Below are 26,678 nucleotides of genomic sequence, written 5' to 3'. Positions count from 1 at the left end.
CCTACTCAATTGTGGCTCTCAGACCTGTGCACTGGCAATCTAGGGGAACTACAGGCACTATGTAAAGGTGGACTGGGCCATTCAATGCCAACTACACCCCCAGATAGGCACCAATATTTGGAAAAGGTGGAGGCCAAGTCTGATACCTGGCAATTATAGATCACTACTAGGTCTCCCTGACTACCCTGCCTGCATGAATGTCACAGGCCCTTGGCATGGGCCTCCTGCCACTAGCCCCCCACCCTGACCACCCATTGTGTCCACCATATTCATATCCTTCCTACACCTGCACTTATGACCCCACCACAGACACAGTGGAACTTCATGCAATTGATTTCTTATAGAATGTGAGTTATCGAAACTGTGCTCCCGAATATCTAATGTATACTTATATTATGCTATTAATGAACACCCCAAGTTGAAGATACACGCCACTCTGTCTACAATTGTTAATTACATGTTATGGGGAATGGAATTCTGCTTTACTAAATATCAAGTACTGTAGTGTGTGGGATGTTTAGGGACATAAGATTGTTGCTTTTTGTTTGTTAAAACAATAAAGAAATATTTTTAAAAAGTAGCCCTACAAAACATGCCCCAGGTGCATTATTGCAGCTACTCTGTGGAGTTTAGAACTGACATTTTATCCTGGCAAAATAAACCTTTTGGCAGTCCGAGTCCTTCCTTTTTAATGCACATATGTCACCCCAAGGGTAGGCCGTAGGCAGCCCAGAGGGAAGGGTGCTGTATATTTAACAACTTGGACATGTTACTTTTACATTTTATATATCCCGGTAGTGAAAAACTCTAACATTCATTTTCCACTACTTCAAAGCCCACCTCTTTCAAAGGATAACATTGGGGTTTGCTTATTACATTTAGTAAGTGGTAACTTCCAAATGGGAGCAGGTGGGCAGGTCCAGTTTGGTGTGTAAAGAATTGTAATTTAATGCCCTCATTAACTGTAAAGTCAAATATTTAAGTCACAATTCTGAAAATGCTCCATTATAAGGTTGGAATTTTCTTGTCCTAACCATTTGGTGCCTGCAGCCCATTTCTGGGTCATATGACTAGGTGTAGCTGGCAGTTGGTCTTCATGTATTGCTCCCAGACGGTGAGACATAGGGAAGGTAGTTGTTAGCAGGATGGAATACTCTGACTTAATGAGGGGGAGGAGCTGTCATCTTCTACACTTGTCCATCATAAGGGCTCTGCCTGAGTACCATCACAAAGGGTTTGTCACTAGTCTTTTGTATCCCCACACAGGCAGGGGCTGTGGCAGTGAAGAAGGGATTGCCTGATACCTCAGTGGGGGTGGAAGCCCCCAGAACCATCTCGTACTTCAAACTAGGCACCAGGTATAAATAATGAACCCTAAGACCCAATTCATCAGTAGACTTCTGAAACTGTGGAAGAGTCAGAAGAGGGACTTCTGTGCTGCTTTGCTGCAAAAAGTACTGCCACTCTGCTGCCATTCTGTGCTGCCCTGCCGCCCTCTAGCCTTATTGGGAAGGACTGAACCCACATCTTGAACCCAGGTACACCAGAGTGACTCCAAGGGCTAGTTGGATGGCCTCATGATCAGAGGTCTTAGGGACAGAACAGGCTTCCTCCATCTTCAGCACTGTTCCTGGACTCTGCTAGCAGTGAGTCCTGCCCTCCCGAGCTGTGCTACTGTGAGCGCATAGATTTTGTACAAATATTTTTCTTATACATAATCATACTTATATTTCAATCTATAGAGTATTACATGCTAAATTTAGCCACCGACTAACGTGAGGCCCACATGAAAACTAACCATAAAAACTAAATGTGATGTTAAGAGTTAAATTGTCTTCTGTAGAATTTAATTTATGAAATAATACTAGCATTTCTTGTTCTCTACTGGGCCTCAAGCAGACAAGGCCACAGTACATGGTTATGTAATTCTTGATGTTCTTGTAATGGATACATTTGTGTATTCTCACATCCATTGTTTAACAGACTCCATTTATTGATTTCACATACTTGTCTGTAGTTATGTTTCTAACCCATGTGTTCTTTTCGAGGGAAATGGTGCGGAAGAAAATGTTTCTATATCTTTGAAACTACTATCCAGCAAAAGTGCATTCGGAAGGAGCCTGTAGCTGAGCGTCCACAGAGGACGCAACCCTCAGATGCCCCGAGGGTATGTTCCCGGACGTCCGTGGCCCCAGGGGTACTTCTGGTGCCTTTTTTCCTAACCCAGAGGTTTTTTGCTCGGCGCCGAGGAACGCCGAGAGGCTGACTGGTGCGGGGACTTTTAAAACCCTGGAAGAAAAGGAAAGGCAACAGAACCAAATGACGATGGAAGAGCCCACCGCGACGCCAGGGAAAGCAAAGACAACACCGCATCCAAGCTTCAGACGCGACGGACAGGAGGCAGCAGGACACTGAAGCTGGCCACGCTTTAGGAAGAGCGTGGCCTAACCAGGTAAGAGGAAAAGGGGGCGAGAAAAGGGACTTTTTTCTTTTTTTGTTTTATTGTTTTTTTTTACTTTCTGTATTTAAACGGATACAGACAGGGGCTGATATCAATATAAAGTGAGTTTCTGCATTTCCAGACAAAGCTTGTTTTTTTTTTTTTCTTTATTCATTCCTGTTTTACTTTTACATATGGTGTGTACATATGGTGTGTAACTAGAGGTCAAAACAAAACAAAACAAAGAGAAAAGGAAAAGCAGGTTATGCTCTCTCTGAATTTTTATTCACATATATATATATATAAAATTGTATTGCAACATGTTGAGAAAAGTAGGAAAATAAGCTCAGCTAAAGAAAAGGAAAATAAACTAAGACAAAAAGAAAAGGGAAATACCAAGAGAAGATACAAAGAAAGAAGCATGGGAGGAAATAAAGAAGGCTACAAGATAGAGAGAAAGACTATAACAGAGAGGAAACCGAAAATAACAACCCAAAAAAAGAAAAGAAAGCAAAGAGGTAAAAAGAAAGAGTCAAAAACAGTGAGGGAAAGAAGGAAAATAAAACAAAGTAGAACATACCTACCAACCCTCTGTGTTCTTCTTCCTTTACATGCTCCTCCTGAGTCGCCATCAGGATGAAAGAACAAAGAGAGTAAACGTGAAGATAAAAGAAGAAGGAACAGACGAAGAGCCAAGACAGACCACGGATAAAAAGATTTAGAGACTGTTAAACTCTTATTTACCTAAATAAACTACTATGTATAAGACACGTGTGTCCCTCCATTACTGGCAATCTCTTACAGAGCCAAACAATGGATCTACAGACGCAGCCGGAGAAGGAAGTGTGCAGGATACATTTTGTATTAGTTCGAGTTTGTCAATAAAGCAGAAGCCAATGAGTGTTTTTAATGTTAACATTTTATACAATTTATTATCAGATATGTCTGTAATTGGATGTTTCTCTTTCGTACGATAGTTTTTGTCCAATTAGAATAGTTTAGTAAGTTTAATATAAAGTTGGAGAGAGATTTGCCATTAGCCATTACTTCCCTGGTTTCCAGAGACTTCACTTTGTATATCTGTTGTAATCTGTCACTTTGACATTTCATACTTTACCAGTTAGTCTATTGACATTCTTGTGTTTTATTATTTTCTGAGTTTATTATGTCTGTTCAATACTGAACTAATGCTCTAATGGTTTAGTAATCTTATAGTCCAAAATTCTAAACCGTTCCCTTTTTCCTGTTCCTGTCTCGATGCTGATACTGCTGTCCCCTTGATGAAGCCGAGCTGTTTGCTGTTTCCTTGGGATAGGTAATCTTATTGAGAAAATATCTATTTCTTAGTCTTTTGTTTTATAGGTATCAAAACTACTGCTTATAGTATTAGCACCATAGCTAGTTGTTTTCTAAATTCATGTTACTAAATCTTTTGCATGAAGCCCAACATGCTAATGGTAATTAGTGGTAAGTGAGGTATTACTCTTATGCTCATGAATGTCATTGACTTTCTAATTGTTGATTTCAATGTATTCAATTTATCTTGCTCAGATTCTATTGTTATTGATTTGCATTTTCTCTATTGAAATAATAATTTTTACTGCATTGATCAAGCTTAGATCTATTCACCAACTAAATCAGCCTATATTGTTTCTTTACATGTATCAATTGACTTTGAGAATAATATTTGTGACTTTAGCATTGATATTATAGGGAAATAAACATAAACTTTTTAATAAACTGGTGTGGTTATTCATGATCACATTGATCAAGGTGTGTGATTTCTATTGACTCAATAACTATGTGTATAGTATTGTTTGATATTTGATTTGATGCCTCTGACATTTTCTTTAAAGCAGGCATGTGTTGGTTCATCATCCTATAGCAGGAAATCCACTATCTAGTCAGGTGTAGTTAAAATATAGCTGAGATTTCTTCTTTAACAGTGTTGGTAGCAGAGGATGGTTACTGTGTCTTTAAATAACGTCAGAAGTAGTGTAAATTGATTTGATTGGTTTGATTATTGTTTTTGACATTGTTGTTTAATATGGCAAAGATTTGTCCCTAAATGCCCAAGGTGACTTTCCCCAGTCCTTGGAGTTTGCCTATGTTAATGGGGAGTGTTCTCAGCGTTTTATTGTCAGGTTGAATGGAGTGGATTATGCGCTTGCACAGCTTCACTAACTAACTAACTAATTCACAGTTGAGTGAGTTGTTTGGGGTACTTTAGAGAAGTTGGCATACTCCAAATATGGTTAAAGAAAGAGTCGGTGTACTCTAAAGTGTGAGAGTAGGGAAGTCGGTGAACTGTCCATGCGGTTGTTGGTATACGGACCTCACAGGATAGGTCTAAGACTCTGGACTATATCAAAAGTGTATTGAGACACTTGGTTTTCTTTGTTGTAATTTGTCTGTTTAGTAGACCAATCGGGCATGATTGGTAAGTCGAGTTTGTGAGTTAAAATTGAGTGTTGAATCTTTTCGACTGAGATTTGGCAAGTCCTATTTTCACTAGGACAGTATCCTATAATCAGTGGAGAGTAAAATTTGAAAGTCGAATTTTGCTTTTGAATCTGGGGAACTGAGAAAGATAGACTAGCTGCAAGAGCGAAAGCCGTCAGTGAAAAATCTGTAAGGTTCCTGAAGAGATTCTTATTTCCCCTACCTGTAGTAAACAGACAAATTTGTTTTATTATTAGTTTTGATTAAGTGCTTGCAATTAATTTTGCATTCGTTTTTGTGTTTTTGAGTTCAGGAGGACAAGCCGAATGACTTTGTCAGCCGATGTGTGTAAGTGTGTCATCATAATAGGTTTGGTTAGATAGAAGGGTCGTGCACGGATTGGTGGACAACTATGAAGTGCAATTGGTTGAGAAGGGATACAAAGAGAATTGTGGGATTAAAGGTCACTTCTTGAAATACATTTGGGAAAATTAAGTTTTTCAAAGGTTTAAAAAGTGCTCTTAGAGGAGATGAGTATAATCTGGCTAGGAGAGGAGAAATTTTACCACCTGAAGGTACTCCGGCATATATTGTAATTGAGGAGAAAGGTACAAGAGCATGGCTTTGGCTAAAACACTGGATTAAGATCACAGAGAAGGTAGGGCGTTTGATGTTTTACTGAAAATGACACATCTAATTTGAGAACAGGTGATGTATGGCCTAAGAACTCCACCAAGACCAGCTTAGTTCAAGGCATTAGCGAGCTGGGAGCTAGTAGCATTGAAATTTAAGCGAAAAATTAGAAAAGCAGAGAAGACATTTGCAGAAGCTAGGTGGGATAATGACCAGAGGCAGTAGAGATTAGATACCTTACATGGTATTACATTGTTTCCTGCAATCTCTAAAGGCAGTGAAAAAGATGCAAGGAAAGCTTCAAAGAAATATAAAAAGAGTTCTTCTTCAGATCAAGAGCGGACATCAAAAGAGCCTGAAAGGTCTTTTACTAATGTTGATGAATCGGACGATGATGAGTTTATTCTACAGATATTGAGAAATTGCCCACCACCTTATGTGCCTCAAGGGGGTCTGAGTACAGCTGGTATAAGCCCTACTGCACAAATACCAGATGCAGTGACACAGAGTCCAATACATTTAGTGCAGAGTCCTTTTCAGAATAGCTTGATTGAGAGTTCTGGCAGGTTAATCCTGACAGAAACCACAGTTTAGTACAGACTAGTCTTTCTACACCGATACCGATGCAGAGCAGCTTCAATCTGCCAATTAATAATAGACAGCTGCCACAACATAGTGTTCCAAGGGTTTATCCAGATGTTCCGATTGTGAATACAGCTATTAATCTGGCAGCATCTTCAGGACAGACTTCACAGGAGCTGATGTTGATTCAAACAGAATCAACTCCACTGTTGTTGCCACAAGCACAGGCACAAGAAACTTGGATCGTTACTCCCTTAGTGAGTACACAGACTCAGATGACTGTGTTATTGGATCAAGGCACTGGTGTTACACAAACACAATTTGTAGTGAAAAGATTAAGGCCATGTGCAATAACAGTTACTATTTTAATGTACCCATGTTTTCCTGTATATGCTCAAGACAATATTAATGCAGTTGACCAAAGAACTCTAATTTAGGTTGGAAACACTAGATTAATTACACCTGAGAGACAGACTTTAAATAGATCAAGATTGCTGATAGATTTAACTCCTACTAGGAATTCAAATTGGCAGGATTATAAAATGGTTCTAAGTTTAAATGTTTAACTCCTCAAATTGTCAGCTTGAACCAACAGCATTTACTGAGTATGCAACCTGGTAATATTTCATTACAGGGTCTGAAGGCACAACAATTAAAGAGGTTGTTAGAGGAATTGAGTGCCTTAGATAATTTATCCAGAGGTGAAGAACTAATGGATCAGACAAGATTGTCAATGGAAGCATATGATCTTCTTGAAGGGACAGTAGGAGTAAAGAGACTTGAATCTTACACTGAAGTTGAGCTGAGATATTAATGTTCATTAATTACAGAGGGGGCAGTTGAAGAGCATCAGTAACTACAGGAGTTAGCAGATAAATACAAAATTGAACTTACAAAAACGAAAAGGCTGAAAAGAAGTTATAGATTAAATTTTGAAGCTGAGGATTTTGAACACATGAGGTCTACAGGGATGAAAACACATCTTAAAGAATTACTTGAGAAAGTACAAATTTGGACAGCATTAGAAAAATGGGAAGGCTTATGGGTCAAGAAAAGAGATAAGCCGATGGAAAGGTTCAGATACTCCTCCTGTAGATGTGTCATAAATTAAAGAGCCAGTAAAAGTCTTACCAATGAGAGAGATTCCAGGAGGGAATTTTGTACATTTCCCTTGGAACAGGAGTGATATTTGTCATTTACAAATGACTACCCCAGGTTGAGGGAGAAACCAGCAGAATAGTATCAGCAGACAGATATATTTGTGAAACGTACAAAATGCCTGTGGGAGGATTTAAAGACTCTTTTTGCGATAGTTGTTCCAGCTGACTTGTGGGTCGAGTGTCAGAGGAGTGTAGATTGGCGAACAAGTGAACCGCCAAGAAATCCATCAACAGGTGGCCCATCTCCTGAAGTAATGAAATATTACTATAAGGTCATTGAGTTCCTGAAAACAAGAATTTCACCGAAAAACTTTGATGGGCACTACATACATAGAACAGCTCAGGAAGAGAAAGAATCAATCCATGCATACTGTGAGAGATTGTTAAATTTAAACATTACAGTGGAACTGAAACAATTGAGCCAAAAGACATGATTCATTTTGTTTTCAGATTTGTTGAGGGGCTCAGACCAGAAATTAGTCAGATGATCAAGAACCCTTTGATTTGTTGACACGCAAGCGATTAATGAGGTGTTGCAGTATGCGAAATACTGTAGTGATGAGATTGAATTGAAACAGAAAAAGGTTAAAGAAATAGCAATAGTGATGCAGATTAAGGCAGCACGAATGGGAATTCAGGGAGGATTTGCACTTCAATAGCAGCAGCAGGAAAGTGGTATGTTTCAGAATCAAGGCAGAGGTAGAGGACGTGGAGACATGTTGATAGGAAGTGTCAATCGAGGTGCTGATTTGAATTTTGTCATGACACAGGAAGAGCCTCAGGGAAAGAAAATGTTTCCTTGTCACATTTGCGGAGGCATCGGTCATTGGAAAAGGCGGTGTCCAATGTTGAACCGGAGGTGTTGTCGAACAGATGGATGCTTTTCAGAATATGAGAGGTCCAAGAATAAGAGTTAAAATTCAAATTTCCAGAATAATATAAATCCTATGCAGGATTTTCAACCCTTACAACCCATGCAGACTATCCTAACTGTACAACGACAGGTACAAAAAGTACAATTGCCCCAGTGGCAGCAGATGCAGCCACAGGTGCAAATGATGCCTGCACAACAAATCCAAATGCCTAGAGAATTGCAGCTACTGCAATCCCCTATGGATCAGGAACAGGTGATGTTTTCTCAGGTGGTCACAAGTCAGAAAGTGAATCAGAGTAATAATGCAGTACACCAATGTCCTTTACACAGTGAGAATGGAATAAACAATGTTTTGCTGTCGGATAGTTCAGATGAGGAAGAATGTATAATGGCTGCTTCTTTAGAAGTGGATCAGAAGGGTTCTTATGTTAAAGAAAAGGTGGATGATCGCAAAGGCTCTTTTCTGGTTGATATTGGAGCTACACGCTCAGCAGTGAGATCTGCAGAGGTTCCAGATTTGCCTTTGTCAGGCAAAACAGTTCAGATTGTAGGAGTTGCTAATCAATATTTGACGAACCCAATTACAGAACTAGTCTTGGTTAAATTTGGCAATTTGAAAGGTCTGCACAAGGTTGAGGTTTGCTATTTCAAGTCATGTGTCCTTACTATGAAATTTACTGTGCAAAACAAGATGTTCGATTACTTGTACAGATGAGGGAATTGAAATTCAAACAAACAGTGATGATGAGGAAGACTCAACACTTAGGGGGTGATTCCGACCCTGGCGGTCCTTGACCGCCAGGGCCGGGGTCGGCGGGAGCACCGCCAACAGGCTGGCGGTGCTCCTAAGGGCATTCTGACCGCGGCGGTATGGCCGCGGTCAGAAACGGAAAACCGGCGGTGTCCCGCCGGTTTTCCGCTGCCCTGAGGAATCCCCATGGGGGATTCCGACCCCCTCACCGCCATCCTGAACAGGATGGCGGTGAGGGGTGTCGTGGGGCCCCTGGGGGCCCCTGCAGTGCCCATGCCATTGGCATGGGCACTGCAGGGGCCCCCGTAAGAGGGCCCCACAAAGATTTTCAGTGTCTGCCATGCAGACACTGAAAATCGCGACAGGTGCAACTGCACCCGTCGCACCATTCCCACTCCGCCGGCTCCATTCGGAGCCGGCTTCCTCGTGGGAAGGGGTTTCCCGCTGGGCTGGCGGGTGGCCTTCTGGCAGTCGCCCGCCAGCCCAGCGGGAAACACAGAATAACCGTGGCGGTCTTCTGACTGCGTAGCGGTATTCTGGCGGCTCTCGCCGGCACCGCGGTTACCGCGGCCGGCGGGAGTCGGAATGACCCCCTTAATGTCAGCAATGAGTTAGTGTGTGAAGAATTTTCCTTGATTAGTTTTAATGAGCAAGTGATGGAGGAAGCTCCTTTGTTAGTTTCTTTCCAGTTTTTGAAATGAAAGATCTTCCTGCTGATTTGCAGAAGACTGTAAAGTCTAAAGTTTGGGATCTTTCACGGAAAATGGGTTAATAAAAGGAGTACAACCAATCAGAGTATCAATCAAGGCCAGTGTAGTGTTCCCTCGGACTCCACAATATCCAATGGATCAGACAATTGCAATAAGTATAGTGCAGAGCAAATTGACATTTCTTAAATATGAGAATTACACACCTTTTAGCAAAATGTTGACACTATTGAAAAATATCGAAAATGTTTTTAGAAAATAAATCAAACTTGTAAATGCTCCTTCCCTTCAGCTCCTTTCCACTTCCGCTCGGAATAAGGAATAACTATGAAAATGGATGTTCATCTACTGATTTTCGTTAGCTTTTTCTAGCTTTCGTTAGGAGGACTTGACTCCTGGACATATTCCGCCAGTGTTTTAAAAACTCAGAAGGCGAGAATTTGCTGCATGACGCGCAATTCCAAATCGGGAGGTACTCTCATTTCGGCTGCTATTAAGGATGTGATGCCTTTCCTGTGCTTGATAATCAAAAACCGAATACATTTATCCTAACTAGTGACCTGGAGAGAGTCTCACTTTGGAGCTGTACGTGGTTTAATACTACCCGAGAGGCATCATGCGGCTCATTTATGTCTTTTGAAGAAATGTGAAGAACAGAAAATACATAGAATATTTGAATTTATATTGCTCCCAATCATACTGAAGTGCACAACATGGTCCATGAAAAGACAGCATTTGTATTTAAAAAACGTATGTGTAGTGGCAGTGCAGAATAAGTGAAGCCGAAAAGCAGAATGTATATTGTTTGCACAAACCTGTGCAGCATCAGAGCACATCTTGTACCAACAGTGCTGAATTCGGATTGATGACGCAGAAATGAAGGTTTTACATTTATTAGCGCATAAACGTAGTGCTGCAATAATCAAGTGTGACTTTAACCGAACTAATAAAGATTGTACGGGGACAAATGTGCCCTCAGAGTAGTTCGTCAACATTTATAAGCGTGCTTTATATAACGTGATGTATTAGAATTGTACTAATCTGACATAACCGTAAACGTGTGCTATGATTTGCTTGTTTGAAATGTTTTAACTTAGCATAACTTTAGTGGAGGCTTCGGCCTAGTTGCCTTGTCTCACGATTTAGATGCTCGTGTTTTTCCAATGTGCTAATAAACGTGTATTCTTGCTTGAAGCTGTACTTTTCCAGTGAGATCGGTTCACATGCTTATCTTTAAGGTTTCGTGCCAGCCTGGCATCTTCTTCTTTGCTCCAAGGTCAATCTGCAGGTGCAGACAATGGACGCTCTGAAAGTGAGTTAATTGGTAAAATATGTTGCAACTTACGTTCCCGACTCCAAGGATAATGTATGCCTAGGTAGAAGCTTGTGAACTGTTGTTTTTGATTGGACAATTTGAAGCCAACCTATGAACCCTCCAATGGAAGACCCTACTGGATTTGAACTGTTGATTATTTAAACCCGGTGCACAAGAAGAAAGTAGCCATTTTTGCTATTACGGACATTTTTCCATCGGACATTGCCCATTAGACATTTGCCATTACCCGCCATTTGCAGGACATTGGCCATTATGGCCCATCTTGCCGACTTCGTCATTTTGCCATCTTCTACGATGCCAATTGATGTTCGATGAGACTTTGATGCTTTCTCTAATCGAGAGAAAGAGACTTTAAGTAATTCTTGTCCTAGAGACTTTAACTTTGATTCGTCCCTTTGCATGAAGTAGTAGTTTTGTCCTTTTATCTTGCCGCTGTGAGGCAATTGCCCCGTCCACCCTGCCCCCTTTGCCCCCGTCCCATGCTGATCGAAACCGGTACCTGTGAGACGAAGACTTCCCTGAATGCTGATTGAATTTGGTAAATATGAAGGAAAATGTACAATTGCATTGTGTTTCTTTTTAGGTAACCAACTGCTGATTTTTGATAAGAGCCCTAGTTAGGAGTTTTCCAAATCAATGTTGCTAAATTGTTTTTGCATGAAGTCCCACATGCAGATGCTAATTTGAGGTTAGATGAGGATTCATTTGATGCACGATGCAATTTGAGACCTTGTTATGCTGACTAATGTATGCAATTAGCCCATTACAGATTATAGTTTTAGTGGTTTGCGTTGCTATTATCGAATGCATTGTTATTCAAATGCTGCATAGATTGCATCTGTTTCGCCGTTATGGACAGCTATTAATGTTCATTTACATAGATCATTTGGTGTTGAGACACATTTATATCGTGCTAGCTTTGTTAATATAGGGAAATAAATTCATTAACTTTGAATAAACTGGTGTGGTTATTCATGGCCGAAAGGTCATGGTTCGCCGAAATGTTTTCTGGATTAATTGTGAAGTGTTATGTTGATCAGGGCATTGCTTATGTTCGTTATTGATTATTGATTTGATTAAATTGATTACTCTCGGGTGAAGAGAGCCCCACTTGGTCAAAAGATTCATCGACCCAAGAGCGTCCAGATACAGGTAATTTATTAGGTACGGAACGCTCTATCAGTAGATGGTAGCAGAGGACGGTTTCGCCCTTTGGGACCCCATTCGAGAGGTAACGGTTTCGACTTTTGGGACCCCGCTCGAGAAGTATATGGTGTTGAATTAGATTTTTCTCAGGATGCACTTAGCAGCTAAAGCGGGTGGCTGCCACTGGGATGGTGAACTTGGTCCAGAAAACCAATTGTTAGGTATTCATTGACCTCTTCTTTCCGTACGTCTGCAGACGAAATTGAAATAAATAACACTCTTAAGGAACACCATGACAAGGATCATGGGCTCAAATGCACATTGCAGGAAATACAAAAATAGAAATGATGGAAATAGGAAAAGTAGAGAATAACAAATAGAAGAAGGGGAGTACTGGAGAGCATGGAAGAGAAAGATGACAGAGAAAATGTAAGCATGAGAAAAGGAAGAGGAAATTGGAAGTGGAAAGAAAGAATGGGATGTTGAAGGAAAGAAGGAAGGAATGGCGATAGGAAAAAAGAAGATATGAAAAGTAGAATGTAAGAGTGAAAGAAAGGACTGATAAAAGACAGAGTATGTGAAAGGGTGAACGGGTAAAAGGGTGAAAGGAAGAATAGATGGAAGCATGAAAGAATGAATGGAAAAGTGAAAAGACCATAAGGTAAAAGGGTTAATGGATGAAAGAAAGGAAGATGGAGGGATAGTGACAGTATGGATGAAGGGAGGAGAAAGGGTGTGTGGGTGAAAGGATTGATGAAATATACATGCATATATGGATGGATCGATAAAAAGACGAACGGAAAGGTGAAAGTATGGAGAGATGGGTACATGAATAGATGCACGTGTGAAACGATAGATCGATGGAATGAGGATGAAACGTTGAAATAAATTAGGAAAGTAAGGTCAGGTTTGCTCACTTCACATGCTATTGTTATTAGAGGTAGAGATACAGTGCTGGTATTTACATTTTTTGGCTACTTCCTTGTGTGGGTCTGATGAATGGGGTTGAAAAGAACCTTATTTCTCTGCAACTGGTGCTAATAATGGTGAAAGACTATAAACTGTAGACAATAGAAGCTATATATGATTTGGATTGGAGAGATGATGCTGTAACAAAACCAATACTGTACTATAAATTTGGGACATAAGTGGAACAAAAGTATCCAAGTTTTTATATTGCTTGTTTAGCGGTCAGTGGTTATATGCACCAAATGCTACTATAACATGACAGATGGAAACACATACTAGGCCAAATTCACAAAGCTAATTTCAATTAGTGTGTTTTATTACTATGGCAGAAATAAGTAATAGAACAAAACTGCTCTCAGAAAAAGCTTTGTGACTTGTGCCCACTTTATCTGACGTGTTTTTGATCCGGAAGATATGAACTTTTTAGATCAAAATGCTTTCCAAATCATCAAACAAAGCAATATGGCCAGCCTAGGTATTACGTATTGGAAGGATAGTTTAGTCACCGATGTTTGGGCTCTATAATGAAGTGAAGAAGGGCTCAAGGTTAGAGCAGGTTTGGCCCACCAACATTATGAATCAGTATTAGACCTGGGGAGGTCTTCCCCCATACATTTTGCCTGCTTGATTCACATTTTTGCTGTTTTTTTTGTTTGCCATTGGACTCTGAGCACTTTACCCCTGCTTACACTTAATGTGTTCTCTCCCTAAAACACAGTTTAATTGGTAAATACCTAATTGGGATGTTTTAATTTACTTAAAAGTCCCTAGCAAAGTGCACTACATGTGCTCAGGGCCTTTGAATTAAATGCTACCTGTGGGCCTGCAGCACTGCTTGTGCCACCCACTTAAGTAGCACTTTAAAACATGTCCCGGGCCTGCCACTGCACAGCCTGATGCAGTGTTACACTGCACTGTTGACTTGGTATTTAAAACCACTTCATAAGCCTTAAAATTCCCTTTTATTACATATAAGTCACCCCTAAGGTAGGTCCTAGGTAGCCCATTGTTATGCAGGTCCAACTCAGATAATAGGACTGCTTGTTTAGGGCGGCAGAGTGTAGGAGACTACATCTATCCACACCATTAGTACCTGTTGGCCTAACTCCTGGCTAGATCACAGTGCCTCATCCTAACCACTAAATTCTTCAGATCGAAGATGAGTATGGCAACCCGAACATGACGCTCAGACTCACCAGGGATGTCGTGGGAACAGATCTAATCCCTTTCGTGATATTACTCATGCATGCCAAGGCAACACACAAAAAATGTCAGATACATTGTCAATACATTTATTTAAACTATCACAATATTGCATATAAAGAGTGAGCTGCAATAATTAGGCAGATGAAACAGAGCAAAGTAATCAGCATTACAATCATGGTAAAGAAGATAAACAATCCAACTATGGTGTATGTGCTTGTAGAGGTTTTATAGGTTCCTACATAATCCTAAGTCTACGATGAGAGTGTATGCAGTGTGCCCTTCTGCCTGGTCTGCTATAAGGGATTAGCCCCAACCTCATACCTGGAAACAGTGTCAGCAGTCGGTCTGTGGTGTAGATGGCAATCCTCTCAGGAGGCTTGTAGATCAGCGTGAGCCCATCTGCATGTTGCACAGCATGCGCCCAAGGATAGTCATGGCTAGAATGCCCTCCCCCCCTCCCGGGTCAGTGCACTGTTTATATAATAAACCATACGGTGTTGGAAGGATAGTTCTGATGCAATGCTGAGTCTAGGTGTTAGAAGCTTTCTCCTGAACAGGCCACACAAACCAACATTTCATGTACAGTGTTCTTAGCCTTGGACAGAAAGTACTGACTAAATAAGCAACTCATACCATATATTCCTAGAAAGCTATCATAAATAAATATATGTGAATGTCTTTTTTAAAAGCAGCTTAGCTAAAGAGAATAAAATACAAGGATGTAAAATGAAGATAAAACAGGGGTGACCAATGTGGGTCCACGAGGTCCTCATGGTACCCTCCATATGCCAGTTTAAGAAGACAGATTCTATAAACGCATCTCAAATACTGAAGCAATAAAATATTCACACTGACAAGCATAGCAAACAATAACAATGGGTCAATTAAAGCAATCAATTTGCTTAAAAACAAAAACAAAAATAAAAGTAATGCAGCCATGATGTCATCCAACACGTCCGTAGAAAGGGAGTCCATGGAGGATCTCACATTAGAGATGACATAACCATCAAAGCCAATCAAAGGAACAGGCCTGATCCAAGGTCGGTGCCTCTGCCGAGGAGATAGCATCCTGCACCATGCCCTCAGTTGTTGAGCCAGATGAAAACATATTTGGAGCAATGGTGTACACATCCATACAGTACGGCTCATAAAAGGCATCTTGAAACAACTGTAGTCTAATATGACAACTCCAGAAATGAACCCTCAATGGGAACATCACAAGATGCATGTCCATAGATAGTTTCAATTGCTGTGCAGGACACACATCCAGTATGCAATTGAAAAGGCATTAAAGACAGCAGAACGCAGACTGCACGCAGTATAGCCGTACTGGCTGAAAAGACAAAGACTAGCTGTTGTTTAGTTCCTCCAGCAAATAAATATTCTAAAATTCTGTATCACACATTCACAACACAGATGGATGTGCAGTAGTTCCACTTCCATTCAGTTTTGATATGGGACATCCATTATGGAGCAACAGTAGTAATAATAAAATACCGCCAGTGAATGCCAATGTAAGCGGTATGCCCCTGAAAACACTGGAAAACAGAGAGAGTGTGAAGGATGGAGTTACTCCAAAGACAGTCTCAAAAGTGCTGACAAAACCAGACCTGATTGCTTTAAAAAAGTGCACAACACCCACGGTGTTGGAAGCATTAAAAATATGTCTCACAAGTTCACTGAAGTGTCTTGAAAAGTTGGCATCTAAAAGTGACTGTGTCTTAGCCGATGACCTCACCACTTGGAAATCAAATGTTTCACGGGCAGATGTAAGTGCCACATGTTTTTGAAACAATAGTGCTTTTAGTCGGTTCAGCTTGTCGAAGTTAACATTAAAGGGAGGAATAGAAGGCCACAAAATTGCTACCCTAGTCTCATGTGTGGGGGTAAATAGCAAGTTACCACAGAAGGTCACTATTTGAGAAACAGAAATCACACAACAGCCTTGATCACTCAACATTAAGTAACTTTCATTTGAAAGTAACTGAAACACTGGGTGAATCAAGGGATGGGAATTCCCTTCAAATAACAGCTGAATTAGCCACCGACTTGTTACATACTCCGTACATGTCATTGAGTGGCTTACAGATGTTTCACAATAGCTGGCACTGAGAAAGACTTAATTTTTCTCGCTCATACATTGGAAATCAAAAGGTAATTCCATAGAGATCTGCAGGGAGCTAATTCCATGTACTATCCACACTGCTGCTGGTATTTCAGCCACTGTGGAAGGCAACTTTTCTAACTTTTCTATATTAAGCATTGTGCATGTTGAATCCTTCTAGTCATTATTTGTTGTTTTCATGTTAGAATAAAAGGCAAAAACAACTCAAGTTCACGTGCTTCCAAGGTAGGCAGTTCGATTTCAGAACCTGTAGTGTCCAACACAACTACATTATGGATCTACGCTGACTCTGTCCATGTTGTAAAAATACTGTGTCATTTTGTATGATATCAATTGCAGATTACACAATGTTGTTAAGTGTGTAAATATGAATGGACAATGTATTCATCCCATTGTCGACAACGGATAATACTTTCTTCAAATTTGCTTGTTTTTTGGGTCTGGTCAGCTTGCTTTAAAACCCTGTGAAGAGTTTATAAAATATGCAAGACAACCATTTGTGTTCATTGGCCAGAATAATCACCCATTGGGACCTAAAAGTTTTAAATTAAATGTACCACTTCTAACTATACTATTGAACTGGTCTTCTGTGTAATCTACCAGACTTTGCCAATTGTAAATTTTTGCAATTAAAGGGATACTGGGAACATTCATGTCTTTAATTTTTGCTAAACCTAGACAATCTGCTGAGTAATGTCATTAAGAAAAATCATTTGTAATGGAGTCAGAAATGCTTTAACCCCTTCGCTGCCAGGCCTTTTCCCCCTCCTGTGCCGAGCCTTTTTTTGGCTATTTGGGGCAGTTCGCGCTTAGGCCCTCATAACTTTTTGTTCACATAAGCTACCCACGCCAAATTTGTGTCCTTTTTTTCCAACATCCTAGGGATTCTAGAGGTACCCAGACTTTGTGGGTTCCCCTGAAGGAGACCAAGAAATTAGCCAAAATACAGTGAAAATATTGTTTTTTTCAAAAAAATGGGAAAAAAGGGCTGCAGAAGGCAGCTTGTGGTTTTTGCCCTGAAAATGGCATCAACAAAGGGTTTGTGGTGGCAAGATCACCACCTTCCCAGCTTTCAGGAACAGGCAGACTTGAACTTGACATTTTACTGGGACATACCCCATTTTTACAATTTTTTTTGCTTTCAGCCTCCTTCCAGTTAGTGACCAAAATGGGTAAGCAACTAATGCTAAACATTTCTGAAAAGTAGACAAAATTCTGAATTCAGCAAGGGGTCATTTGTGTAGATCCTACAAGTGTTTCCTACAGAAAATAACAGCTGAAATAAAACAAATATTGAAATCGAGGTAAAAAAACAGCCATTTTTCTCCACGTTTTACTCTCTAACTTTTTCCTGCGATGTCAGATTTTTTAAATCAATATACCGTTACGTCAGATGGACTCTTCTGGTTGTGGGGATAAATAGGGCTTGTAGGTTCATCAAGACCTCTAGGTACCCAGAGCCAATAAACGAGCAGCACCTTGCAATGGGTTTTTATTCTATACTGGGTATACAGCAATTCATTTGCTGAAATATAAAAAGTGAAAAATAGGTATCAAGAAAACCTTTGTATTTCCAAAATGGCCACAGGATAAAGTGTTGAGAAGCAGTGGTTATTTGCACATCTCTGAATTCCGGGGTGCCCATACTAACAAGTGAATTACAGGGCATTTCTCAAATAGACGTCTTTTTTACACACTGCCTTACATTTGGAAGGAAAAAATGTAGAGAAAGATAAGGGGCAATAACACTTGTTTTGCTATTCTGTGTTCCCCCAAGTCTCCCGATAAAAGTGGTACCTCACTTGGGTGGGTAGACCTGGTGCCCACAAAAGTAAATGGCCCAAAACACATCATGGACACATCAAATTTCTTCACAGAAAACAGAGGTGTTTTTAACAAAGTGCCTACCTGTGGATTTTGGCCTCTAGCTCACCCGGCACCTGGGTAAACCTAGCAAACCAGCACATTTTTGAAAACTAGACACCTAGGGGAATCCAAGATGGGGTAACTTGTGCGGCTCTGACCAAATTCTGTTACCCAGAATCCTTTGCAAACCTCAAAAGTTGGCCAAAAAACACTTTTTCCTCTCATTTCGGTGACACAATGTTCTGGAATCTGAGAGGAGCCACAAATTTCCTTCCACCCAGCATTCCCCCAAGTCTCCCGATAAAAATGGTACCTCACTTGTGTGGGTAGGCCTAGTGCTCACGAAAGGAAATAGCCCAAAACACATCGTTGGCACATTACATTTTTTCACAGAAAACAGAGGTGTTTTTTACAAAGAGCCTACCTGTGGATTTTGGCCTCTAGCTCAGCCGGCACCTGAGGAAACCTAGCAAACCAATGCAGTTTTGAAAACTAGACACCTAGAGGAATCCAAGATGGGGTGACTTGTGGGGCTCTGACCAGGTTCTGTTACCCAGAATCCTTTGCAAACCTCACAATTTGCCCCAAAAAACACTTTTTCCTCTCATTTTGGTGACAGAAAGTTCTGGAATGAGAGAGGAGCCACAAATGTCTCCCGATGAAAATGGTACCTCATTTGTGTGGGTAGGCCTAGCGCCCACGAAAGGAAATGGCCCAAAACACATCGTGGACCCATCACATTTTTTCACAGAAAACAGAGGTGTTTTTAACAAAGTGCCTACCTGTGGATTTTGGCCTCTAGCTCAGCCGGCACCTGGGAAAACGTAGCAAACCAGCACATCTTTGAAAACTAGACACCTAGGGAAATCCAAGATGGGGTGACTTGTGGGGCTCTGACCAGGTTCTGTTACCCAGAAATCTTTGCAAACCTCAAAATGTGGCCAAAAAAACACTTTTTCCTCTCATTTCGGTGACAGAAAGTTCTGGAATGAGAGAGGAGCCACAGATTTCCTTCCACCCAGCGTTCCCCCAAGTCTCCCGATAAAAATGGTACCTCACTTGAGTGGTAAGGCATAGCGCCCACGAAAGGAAATGGCTCAAAACACAACGTGGACACATCAAAATTATCAAATACAAAACCACTTGTTTTTGCAGGGGGGCGTCTGCATTTTTGGTCCTGGTCTCAGCAGCCTTCTACGGAAACCTACTAAACCCAGACATTTCTGAAAAGTAGACACCCGAGGGAGTCCAGTGAAGTGTGACTTGCGTGGATCTCCCAATGTTTTCTTACCCAGAATCCTCAGCAAACCTCAAATTTAGCTAAAAAATCAGATTTTCCCACATCTCGGTGTGGGATCACCGCACTGGGACACATTTCATACTACCCAATGTTCCCCTCAGTCTCCCGGTACAAATGATACCACATTTGTGTAGGTGGGCCAAGTGCTTGTAAAAAGGGAAGGGCCAAAAACATGTAGATATTGAGGGGGAACAAAGGAGGTCCAAAAGGGCAGTTTGCAAAGAAACATTTTTAGGCTGACAAGTGCAGCAGAATTGTTATCGGGATAGATGAGACAATGCTGGGTAGCAGGAATTTTGTGGATATCTGCAGATTCCGGAAGGTTCCATCACAAAAACGTGGGAAAAATGTGTGATTTCCAGCAAAGTTGGAGGTTTGCAGGGGATTGTGGGTACAAAAATGGTTAGGGGTGCATGTGAAACACACCAGTCTGGAATCACCCAGATGTTTAGTTTTCAGATGTGTCTAGGTCTTGTGGATTTTTCTACATCGCAGCGTCCCAAAGTCCATAAAGTGCAGCCCTCACCATTCCAAGTGGGACGATTTTGAGAGTAAGCCAAGTTCTCATGGCCCAAATGTAAAACTAAAACACAAAATAATCAAATGCCTTCTTGCTTGCTGTGGGATAAGATGTTTTAGAGTGCGGGGGAGAGCTGAAAGACTGTTACCCCCTTCAGTTGAGGTGGGGGTGTAACCAGGCCTATACTGGTTGGTAGCCACCACCCCAATATTTTTGTTTAAAAAAAAAAATTTCCCTGGCATCTAGTAGACTTTCTGCCCCCCGTGGATCAGGGGTAATTGCTCCATCTGACCACTAGTGGGCAGAACAACTTTGGCCCCATTTAGTTGGGGTGTGGGTAAGGCCATACCCTAACCCTCTTACTTTTGGAGAAAAAAACTTCCCTGGCCTCTGGTAGGCTTTCTGCCCCCCCTTGGGGCAGATGGGCCTTCCAAAAATAGGCCCATCTGCCTCCAATGGGGGCAGATATGGCCAACAGTAATGTGCTCCCATAGGGAGCGACCCTTACCCAAGGGGCTGCCTCCCTAAAGAAAGCACACGCATACACACACACCAATCCCTGGTGCCTAAGTGGTTTCTGCCCCTAAAATCGCCCGATCTTGCCTAATGGGTCGCTTCCCAACTCTGAAAAAACAAACAAAAAAACTCAATTTTTTTTTTTTTAGCCCTGGCGCCTAGATGTTTCTGATCCCCTCGGGGCAGATCGGCCTTATAACGATAGGCTGATCTGCCCCCGGGGGGGCATAAATGGCCTAAAATAAGTTTGCCCCCCCCATCCTCCCCAGGGAGCGACCCATGCCTACGGGGTCACTCCCCTTGCGTGACATTGGTGCAAAAAAAAAAAGATCCCTGGTGCCTAGTGGTTTCTGCCTCCTTTGAGGGCAGATTGACCTAAAATCAGCCGATCTGCCCCCAAAGGTGGCAGAAATGGCCTAAATACAATTTGCCCCTCCAGGGGAGCGACCCTTGCCTAAGGGGTCGCTCACCATCTGTAAAACAGCAAGAACAAAAAATCCCCGTTGCCTAGTGGTTTCTGCCCCCGTTGGGGCAGATCGGCCTAATTAAAATAGGCTGATCTGCCCCCCAGAGGGGCAGAAATGGCCTAAAATAAATTTGACCCCCAGGGGAAGGACCCTTGCCTAAGGGATCGCTACCCTTGCGTGAAATTCACGAAGAAAAAAAAAAGTGGTTTCTGTCCCCCTTGGGGGCAGATTGGCCTCGTAAAAATAGGCCAATCTGCTCCCCAAAGGTGACAGAAATGGCCTAAATACACTTTGCCCCTCCAGGGGAGCGACCCTTTCCTAAGGGGTCGCTCACCATCTGTAAAACAACAACAACAAAATCCCCGTTGCCTAGTGGTTTCTGCCCCCCTTGTGGGCAGATCGGCCTAATTAAAATAGACTGATCTGCCCCCCAGGGGGGCAGAAATGGCCTAAAATAAATTTGCCCGCCAGGGGAATGACCCTTGCCTAAGGGGTCGCTCCCCTTGCGTGAAATTCATGAAGAAAATAAAAACTCCCTAGTGTCAAGTGGTTTCTGTCCCCCTTGGGGGCAGATTGGCCTCATAAAAATAGGCCATTCTGCCCACAAGGGGGGCAGAAATGGCCTAAATATAATTTGTCCACTAGGGGAGAGACCCTTGCCTTTCCACATAGAAAATAAATCGCTGGTGTTTGGTGGGCATTTCAAAAGCCGGATTGCTTTACAATCCGGCTTTTGAAACGCTCAGAGAGACTTCAAAGGGAAGGAAATTAATTTCCTTCCCTTTGAAGCCTCTCCGGCCTACTCCATGTGATCAGAAGAGAAATGCTTTGCGTGGGGCCTATGTGATTGTCAGCACGCGATGCGCGGTGATGTCACAGGGGGGTGGGAGGGTCGGGGGTGGAAGGGGAAGGGATTCCCCTTCCATCCACGACCCGGGTGTGTGGGGCCCATGGAGGGAGCGCTAGCGCTCCCCCCGCTTCCCGGGTGCAGGACGAGGTGATCTCGTCCAAGGCACCCGGGAACCGGTGCCTTGGATGAGATCACCTCGTCCAAGGCACCCAAGCGGTTAAATAAGACATTCATGCCCTGCACTTGCCAATCTTTTAATACCCACACTGATTTAAAATCAGCTGTTTCTTTTGAATATTCACAGCCCTTTGATGACCAGTTGGCACACAGATGAATTTGAATACATTAATTTGGTAGAGGTCAGGATGTTTTTCTTTGCTTTAGTTGAAGGTAATTTAAAATATGAAGGTACTGGATCAGTACAATCATACCCTGAAAAGTATGTGAATTTATCTGAATATGTTTTAGAACTCCCTACTGGTGGAGTTGGAAATGTTTCAAATACAATATAATATCCAAACTCAGAAAGCAGTGAAGGAACGGTTTTTCCATCCTAATCATCAGACACAACAAGTGACATTATTTTATTGTCTGTAGCAATCTTAAAAGCATAAGGGATCTGAATAGTGTCTTAAACAATCCCACCAGGAAGTGGAGCAGCAGATATGTTCACTAGGGTCATGTATTTTTGCACTTTGTAGGAAGACAAATAAGGCTTCACTACCTCATCTACCAGTTCAGCAGCAGAGCATTCAGAAAGATAGCGCCCACTTATAAGCATTGAAGAAAACAATCACAAATACAATCCACAAGAAGTGAGCAAGCAAGACCAGTGCAATCCACAGATAGGACCATGGACAGATCAGATAAGTGTGTTTAAGCCGCTGAAAAAGCTTATGTATTCCATTCAGAGAAGAGGTGGTTGAATTTGAAGGGAAGTTGTCAATGTCAACAAAGTACTCAGAAGCAGTCTGTGTGAACACAGGAGCCCCTGCAGGTGAAAGGGAACTGGTAGACATATTGAAGAAACATTGAAGGGTGGTACATCATAAACCACTCCATTGTCTTGAGAAGTAGTTGAAGACTGTAGACGTTTTTCTGGTGCATTTCTGGTACTTGTAGAGGCAAATGGAATTGACAAAAGTTCATTCTATGCTCTCCCCAACCTAGGGGAAACGATTTCAGCATTGCTCAAAGGTTGAAGTGGTATTTCCTTTATAGTAGTGATAGGAGTTAGGCAACTATCCAGGAGACGTAGGGGTCTCCTGTGTAGGATCTGCCAAATTAAGCGATTTGACTTGATCAATGGAGACAAAACATTTTTCTTTACAGCCAACCACACTGGCAAAATCACAGTTCTGGCACCTTGAGTTCTAAGGACTGGCACTGGTACACAGTATGATGGGCCAAATTCCTTCTTCACCACAATCATTTCTTGAACTAGATCCCTAACTTCAGTAATGCAGCCTGTAGATGCTGATGTATACCTCATTCCTCAGTGGGTGCATGTGTAGTAGAAGACTCATCTTGGACGTGCTGTAGTTCCTGTAAAACAATGAAACATTCATTTATGTCTAAAATAGTTTCTGACACAACTGCACCAGCACCATGAAGTTTGGACATATACAGTGATGCCAAACAAGACTTCATTTGGGGTATGGCCACCCAAAGATCTTCTAGATGCTGATACTGCATATGTCTTGATAAAGTCTTGCAAATCTTCCATAACAGTGCGAGTGTCAACAGATCATTGTGACCACATCCAAAGAAATCTATAGCAAGAATCTACAGCAAGTAGAATGTATCTGTATTAACCACCCAAACTCAAGGGACCACAATTGTCCAGGTACACACTCTGCATAGGTTTGTTTAGGACTAAGAGGGATGTTTGTGGTGGATGCATAACAGTGGAGCCTTTCATGTGTTGCCAAATGTCACATCTAAGGACATACTGCTTTGTCTGTTGATATAGACCATGCCACCAACAGCATTTTGTAACAAGGAAATTGTAGCCTCCACACCAGCATGGACAGAAGCAACAAACTCATGCACTGCTTTAATCAATTCCTCCCTATGTTCTTGGTTAGTGATCACCCACCCATGGAATGGTTACATTAGGAATGTTTTGGGCACTTAAATGGTAGGAATATTTTGCTGTATATGCTTTTGGTAAATGGGTGTCATCATCCAAGGCATTCACAGCAGCCAGTATTTCTTCATTAAACCTCTTATGGGAATGAGTAATCACAGGTACAGTCACACTAATGACTGCAGATTTGCCTTCTTCATCAGCTACTGAATTCACTACAGCATATTCCAACAATGTATGTATTACATTAGTCCACAGCAGTTTGTCTTTGAGTCCTGCCACCATTCCCCAAAGCATTGTATGCTTGATGGAGTTGTTTTCTTTGGAGTCTCTGAATAAATTGAGGTGGCAGTAATGCAGAGTTTTACTGAAATACTGAACACAATAGTATGAATCACACATTATAAGTGTTGGGGATTCAGGCTCCATATGTTCCAGTGTCAAAATCAATGCTTTTAGCTCAGTTAGTTGTGCAGTGCAATCCCCAAGGGGAAAAGTCCTTAACAATGTGTCCTTCAGGATGTGGACATTTCCCACCCAAGCTCAAGGGGTGGGTAGGAAGTCAGGGCGCGCTATTCTTTTTTAAGGGGTGGCATTGGGGAGTTTGGGTATTTTTTTAAAGGGCTTAGGGTGGGAGGTTGGGCGATTATTTTTTTAGGGGCTCCCGTGGGGGTATTCTTTTTAGTTAGGGCTTAGGGTGAGGGGCAGAGTAGTTTATTTTTGAAGGGGTGGGGGAAGGTTTAAGAAAGGGTGGGAGGAGGGAAGAGGAGAAATGATTGGGAGAGGACATGGTGAGGTAAAAGGGGGTGGGACATGGTTGGTGGGTAGTTTTTAGCGGTGGGGTGGAATTAGGGCTTAGTTTTTAGGGGCACGGGTGGGGAGGGTTGGGGTATTTTTTTAGGGCTCAGAGTGGGTGGGGGAGTCAGGGTAATTTAGCTTTTGGGGATGGAGTGGGGGTCAGGATAGTATTTTTAGGGCGTAGGGTGGGTGGGGGGATCGGGGTAGTTTACTAATTAGGGGTTAGGTTTTAGGGCTCAGGGTGGGTAGGCGTATCGGGTAGTTTCGTTTTTAGGGCTGGTGGTCGGGGTAGTTTATTTTAAGGCTCAGAATGGCTGGAGGTCGGGTAGTTTACTTTTTGGTGCGAGAGTGGCAGGTCGGTATAGTTTTTTTTAGGGCTCAGGGCGCGTGGCGTTGTTGGGGTAGTTTAGTTTTATGGGGCAGGGTGGGTTTTTTTGGGATTCAGTACTATGAGGGGGTTGGGGTAGTTTAGGTATTAGGGGTGGGGGTACTTTTGGGTCTCAGGGTTGGTGGGGGGGCTCCATGACAGAACCACGCATGTCATTTAACATGGGTTTCCACACATGACTTTACTAGGCATGCTTTTACAATGAAATTAATTGTAAAGGCATGCATGGTAAAGGCATGCATGGAAACAACGCAATCACTGTTCTGACCGCGTTGTTAAGGCATCTGTTGTTCCAGCATGTGTGGTTCCATCATACAACCATCCCCAAGGGACTGTGTGTAGGCTTGTTGAGGGTGGAATTCTCCATCCTTCTTTACTCCGTAAACAGCTGTACGAGCCACAGATTATTGATGTTTGGTACTTACAGTAGGTTGAGCTGAACGAACAGTAGAAATATATTTATACTGATCAAGAGGCAACCTGTTAATGGGCGTGGAGTATTCCAGTTCCTGCTGGAGAAATTCTTGAGTTTGCAACTCAGGGTCAAATATATAGGGGGTTATTACAACTTTGGAGGAGGTGTTAATCCGTCCCAAAAGTGACGGTAAAGTGACGGATATACCACCAGCCGTATTACGAGTTCCATAGGATATAATGGACTTGTAATACGGCTGGTGGTATATCCGTCACTTTACTGTCACTTTTGGGACGGATTAACACCTCCTCCAAAGTTGTAATAACCCCCATAGTCTTAATTAGTGTCAGTCAGGGAAGTGACCCATTTTATCAATCTTGAATGTAAGCCTTTTACTTTTGAAAACACTACACTTTGTGACAGCCTTTAAATCTGATATCGGGGTTACAACTACAATGCGTTTCCCAGAGCCAGTGGTCTTTTCTTAATGACAGCCATCTTAACTGCAGTCAGTATTTTTTCAGTGGATGTAAAATACATTTCAGCATTGGAGTACAAATGCAATTTATATGCAGTCCGCACTGTGTCACCTTCATTGAATGTTACATAGGTAAAGCCAATGGCACCCGGATTTATCCAGATGAACAGATTTGTTTTGTTTTCACATGTGTGTAGATGTTTTGTTTTAAGCATGTCAGTCTGTAGTGACTTCAGTATTTGTGCATGTTCTGGTTTCCAATGTTTACTGAAAAAATCTGATCAAATTTAATAATAAAGGTATTTTTATGTATTGTTCATAATTTGGTATGTACGTTCTGACAAAATTAAAAAATACTAAAAAGGATGGTAGATTTTTTAATGGTATTTGGTAGTTGTAATTGTGCACACTTCTCAAGGAAGTGGGGTGGCAGACTCTTTCCACTATTTGAAAGCTTGTATCCACAAATAGGACACTGAGTAAATCAATTTTTGTTTTCTTAAATTTAAAATTGTAGCCATGTCCAGCAAATCCCAAAGCACTGTGATCTACTCTGGCCAAATTTGTGTTGAAGTCATCATCTGTCAGATATATGTCATCAACATAGGACAATGCTTTTG

This window comes from Pleurodeles waltl, chromosome 2_1 (genome assembly GCF_031143425.1).
Source record: "Pleurodeles waltl isolate 20211129_DDA chromosome 2_1, aPleWal1.hap1.20221129, whole genome shotgun sequence".
NCBI lineage: Eukaryota > Metazoa > Chordata > Amphibia > Caudata > Salamandridae > Pleurodeles > Pleurodeles waltl.
The sequence above is the reverse complement of the archived record's forward strand: the minus strand, read 5'-3'. Positions refer to the sequence as shown.